The sequence below is a fragment of the Triticum urartu genome, chromosome 1A (genome assembly GCF_056163025.1).
Source record: "Triticum urartu cultivar PI428250 chromosome 1A, HENAU_Tu73, whole genome shotgun sequence".
Classification (NCBI taxonomy): domain Eukaryota; kingdom Viridiplantae; phylum Streptophyta; class Magnoliopsida; order Poales; family Poaceae; genus Triticum; species Triticum urartu.
This window is the reverse complement of record NC_141873.1, coordinates 107,244,228-107,250,227: the sequence shown is the minus strand read 5'-3', so window position 1 is coordinate 107,250,227 and position 6,000 is coordinate 107,244,228.

The following is a 6,000-nucleotide window of genomic DNA, read 5'->3' as shown; positions in this document are numbered from 1 at the left end:
CATCAACACCATAGCCTCTCCGATGATGTGTGAGTAGTTTACCTCAGACCTTCGGGTCCATAGTTATTAGCTAGATGGCTTCTTCTCTCTCTTTGATCCCAATACAAAGTTCTCCTCAATTCTCTTGGAGATCTATTTGATGTAATCTTCTTTTGCGGTGTGTTTGTCGAGATCCGATGAATTGTGGGTTTATGATCAAGATTATCTATGAACAATATTTGAATCTTCTCTGAATTCTTTTATGTGTGATTGGTTATCTTTGCAAGTCTCTTCGAATTATCAGTTTGGTTTTGCCTACTAGATTGATCTTTCTTGCAATGGGAGAAGTGCTTAGCTTTGGGTTCAATCTTGCGGTGCTCGATCCCAGTGACAGTAGGGGAAACGACACGTATTGTATTGTTGCCATCGAGGATAAAAAGATGGGGTTTATATCATATTGCATCAGTTTATCCCTCTACATCATGTCATCTTGCTTAAAGCATTACTCCGTTCTTATGAACTTAATACTCTAGATGCATGCTGGATAGCGGTCAATGTGTGGAGTAATAGTAGTAGATGCAGGTAGGAGTCGGTCTACTTGTCATGGACGTGATGCCTATATACATGATCATACCTAGATATTCTCATAACTATGCTCAATTCTATCAATTGCTCGACAATAATTAGTTCACCCACCGTAATACTTATGCTATCTTGAGAGAAGCCACTAGTGAAACCTATGGCCCCCGGGTCTATTTTCCATCATACAAGTTTCCAATCTATTTTATTTTGCAATCTTTACTTTCAATTTATATTATTAAAATACCAAGAATAATTATCTTCTTATTATTATCTCTTTTAGGTCCCACTCTTGCAAGTGGTCTAAAGGGATTGACAACCCCTTTATCGCGTTGGTTGAGAGGTTCTTATTTGTTTGTGTAGGTATGAGGTGACTCGCGCGTGGTCTCCTACTGGATTGATACCTTGGTTCTCAAAAACTGAGGGAAATACTTACGCTGCTTTGCTGCATCACCCTTTCCTCTTCATGGGAAAACCAAGGCATGCTCAAGAGGTAGCAAGAAGGATTTCTGGCACCGTTGTCGGGGAGATCTATGCCAAGTCAAGACATACCAAGTACCCATCACAAACTCTTATCCCTCGCATTACATTATTTGCCATTTGCCTCTCGTTTTCCTCTCCCCCACTTCACCCTTGCCGTTTTATTCGCCCTTTTTCTGTTCGCCTTCTTACCGTATGTATCTTTCTTTGTGTTTCCATGTGCCTTCTATTTGCTTGCATCTTTGCTTGCTAAAAATCTAATGATATGGATCCATTTAAAGTATTCTACTTGGATCATCTTCGATCCTTATGCGCTAGTGCTGAAACCCCAACTAGCCTAGTTGATGGGAAATCTTTAGATGAGCATGCTCATTTTGTGCATCACCGTTTGTCTGAAAAAGGGATACTCTTATGGGATCAAATAAACAGATTATTATGTTATGCTTGGAATCTTTGTGAAATTTTTTATCTTACTTGTTGCTCTAAGAACCCTAAAAAACACCTCCCCTACCTATATGAGTTTAATGATAATAAAATCTTGTCTTCTTATGCAAAGGGTGTTTATAGTTACTTTGATATCAAACAAATTGAAGAATTTGTTGCTTTTAAGGGTGCTTATGAAGTTGCTTCTTGGATTGAAAAGTATGATATTACTCTCTACGAATCTGAAAATTTTGACATACTTAAATATTTCCATGAAAACTATGCTCATAATGTCTATGTCAAAGAATTTATTGAAAAAAATGACCATTGCTTCGAAAGAGAATAATGATATGCATGAATCTATAGATAATTATGATTCCGATGATTTGATTGAAATATCCCTTGATGAACATGATGCTTGCTATTCTTGTGGCCATGATGCCAATATTTATGAAGATGAATTTGCTATAGTTCCTTATGTTAAACATGAGATCGTTGCTATTGCACCCATACTTGATAGTTCCTTCGATGAAAAGCATGATTGCAATGATGTTATCATAAATTCTCTTAATGTCAATTGTGTCAATGATATGCAAAACCTCAAGCTTGGGGATGCTAGTTTTGCTATGACTACTATTTGTTGCAATGATCATGATTGGGGTGATACTTCTTTTGATCTTAAAAATTTATTTAAGCCCCATGATGAATATGAGATTGATAATTGTGTTTGCAATATTATTGAAAGTGGATTTGGAAGAGTGTCAACTTTAGATCCCACATATTTGGAGAATGTTCAATCTTATGATTTTTTTTTGATAAAAGTGGGTTTGGAGAGGTCATGACTTTAGTTAATGTTAATCCCACTGTTTTGGAAGAGTGTCAACTTTGCATGCATGCAGATCGTGTTGAAAATATTTTATGTGATAGCTATTTTGTTGAATTTTCTTAATAGAGAGGAAAATATGATTGTAGAAATTTTCATGTTACTAAATTACCTCTCGTTATGTTGAGATTGCTATTGTTTCTTTCCGCTTCCTTGCATATGCTAGTTTTTGCTTGCCTTAATAATTTGTTTGCCTATAAGATGCCTATGCATAGGAAGTATGTTAGACTTAGATGTGTTTGTCACGTGTTTTATGATGCTCTCTTTGTGCTCCAATTCTTGTCTTTCATGTGAGCATCATTGAAATTATCAATGCCTAGCTAGGGGCGTTAAACGATAGTGCTTGTTGGGAGGCAACCCAATTTTATTTTTGTTTCTTGCTTTTTGATTATGTTTAGTAATAAATAATCCATATAGCCTCTGTATAGATGTGGTTTTTTGTGTTTAATTAGTGTTTGTGCCAAGTAGAACCGTTGGGAGGACTTGGGGAAAGTCTTTTTGATCTTGCTGTAAAAAACAGAAACTTTAGCGCTCACGAGATTGGCTACAACTTTTTATTGCAGAGTGCTATTTAGTTAATTCTTTTTTCATATGGTTAATAGATAAATTCCTCACTTCCAGAAATTTATTTTAGAATTTTTGGGGTTCCAGAAGTATGTGTTTGATACAGATTACTACAGACTGTTCTGTTTTTGACAGATTCTGTTTTTCGTTTGTTGCTTGCTTATTTTGATGAATCTATGGCTAGTAATGGAGTTTATTGTTGGGGAACGTAGTAATTTCAAAAAATTCCTACGCACACACAGGATCATGGTGATGCATAGCAATGAGAGGGGAGAGTGTGTCCACGTACCCTCGTAGACCGAAAGCGGAAGCGTTAGCACAACGTGGTTGATGTAGTCGTACGTCTTCACGATCCGACCGATCCAAGTACCGAACGCACAGCACCTCCGAGTTCAGCACACGTTTAGCTCGATGACGTCCCACGAACTCCGATCTAGCAGAGCTTCATGGGAGAGTGTCATCAGCACGACGGCGTGATGACGGTGATGATGATGCTACCGACGCAGGGCTTCGCCTAAGCACCGCTACGATATGATCGAGGTGGATTATGGTGGAGGGGGCACCGCACACGGCTGGGAGAGATTAATAGATCAACTTGTGTGTCTAGAGGTGCCCCCTGCCCTCGTATATAAAGGAGCAAGGGGGAGGCCAGCCGGCCCCTGTAGGCGCACCACGAGGAGGAGGAGTCCTCCTAGTAGGAGTAGGACTCCCCTCTTTCCTACTCCTACTAGGAGGGGGAAAGGAAGGGGGAGAGGGAGAAGGAAAGGGGGGCGCCGCCCCCCTCTCCTAGTCCAATTTGGACCAGAGGGGGAGGGGTGCGCGGCCTGCCCTAGGCCAGCCCTCTCTCTCCACTAAGGCCCACTATTTCTCCCGAGGGGGTTCTGGTAACCCTCTGGCACTCCGGTTTTCTTCGAAACCACCTGGAAGACTTCCGGTGTCCGAATATAGTCGTCCAATATATCGATCTTTGCGTCTCGACCATTTCGAGACTCCTCATCATGTCCGTGATCATATCCGGGACTCCTAACTACCTTCAGTACATCAAAACACAAAAACTCATAATACCGATCATCACCAAACTTTAAGCGTGCGGACCCTACGGGTTCTAGAACTATGTACACATGAACAAGACACGTCTCCGGTCAATAACCAATAGCGGAACCTGGATGCTCATATTGGCTCCCACATATTCTACGAAGATCTTTATCGGTCAAACCGCATAACAACATACGTTGTTCCCTTTGTCATCGGTATGTTACTTGCCCGAGATTCGATCGTCGGTATCTCAATACCTAGTTCAATCTCATTACCGGCAAGTCTCTTTACTTGTTCCGTAATACATCATCCCACAACTAACTCATTAGTTACAATGCTTGCAAGGCTTATAGTGATGTGCATTACCGAGTGGGCCCAGAGATACCTCTCCGACAATCGGAGTGACAAATCCTAATCTTGATCTATGCCAACTCAACAAGTACCATCGGAGACACCTGTAGAGCACCTTGATAATCACCCAGTTATGTTGTGACGTTTGGTAGCACACAAAGTGTTCCTCCGGTAATCGGGAGTTGCATAATCTCATAGTCATAGGAACATGTATAAGTCATGAAGAAAGAAATAGCAGTAAACTAAACGATCAAGTGCTAAGCTAACGGAATGGGTCAAGTCAATCACATCATTCTCCTAATGATGTGATCCCATTAATCAAATGACAACTCATGTCTATGGTTAGGAAACTTAACCATCTTTGATTAATGAGCTAGTCAAGTAGAGGCATACTAGTGACACTCTGTTTGTCTATGTATTCACACATGTACTAAGTTTCTGGTTAATACAATTCTAGCATGAATAATAAACATTTATCATGATATGAGGAAATAAACAATAACTTTATTATTGCCTCTAGGGCATATTTCCTTCAGTCTCCCACTTGCACTAGAGTCAATAATGTAGTTCACATCTTTATGTGATTAGTTCACATCTCCATGTGACTAATACCCAAAGGGTTTACTAGAGTCAATAATCTAGTTCACATTGCTATGTGATTAATACCCAAAGAGTGATCATGTTTTGCTTGTGAGAGAAGTTTAGTCTACGGGTCTGCAACATTCAGATCCGTATGTATTTCGCAAATTTCTATATCTTCAATGCTCTGCACGGAGCTACTCTAGCTAATTGCTCCCACTTTCAATATGTATCCAGATCGATACTTAGAGTCATCTAGATCGATGTAAAAAGATTGCATCGACATAACTCTTTACGACGAACTATTTTATCACCTCCATAATCGAGAAATATTTCCTTAGTCCTCTAAGGATAATTTTGACTGTTGTCCAGTGATCTACTCCTAGATCACTATTGTACTCCTTTGCCAGAATAATGCTAAGGTATACAATAGGACCGGTAAACAGCATAGCATACTTTATAGAACCTATGACTGAGGCATAGGGAATGACTTTTCATTCTCTTTCTATTTTCTGCTGTGGTCGGGTTTTGAGTCTTTACTCAACTTCACACCTTGCAACACAGGCAAGAACTCCTTCTTTGACTGTTCCATTTTGAACTACTTCAAAATCTTGTCAAGGTATGTACTTATTGAAAAAACTTATCAAGCGTCTTGATCTATCTCTATAGATCTTGATGCTCAATGTGTAAGCCGCTTCATCGAGGTCTTTCTTTGAAAACTCTTTTCAAACACTCCTTTATGCTTTCCAGAAAATTCTGCATTATTTCTGATCAACAATATGTCATTCACATATACTTATCAGAAATGTTGTAGTGCTCCCACTTACTTTCTTGTAAATACAGGCTTCAGTGGAAGTCTGTATAAAATCATATGCTTTGATCACTTTATCAAAGCATATATTTCAACTCTGAGATGCTTGCACCAGTCCATAGATGGATCGTTGGAGCTTGCTCACTTTGTTAGCACCTTTAGGGTCGACAGAACCTTCTGGTTGCTTCATATACAACTCTTCTTTAAGAAATCCATTAAGGAATACAGTTTTGACATCCATTTGCCAGATTTCATAAAATGCGGCAACTGCTAACATGATTCGCACAGACTTTTAAGCATCGATACGAGTGAGAAA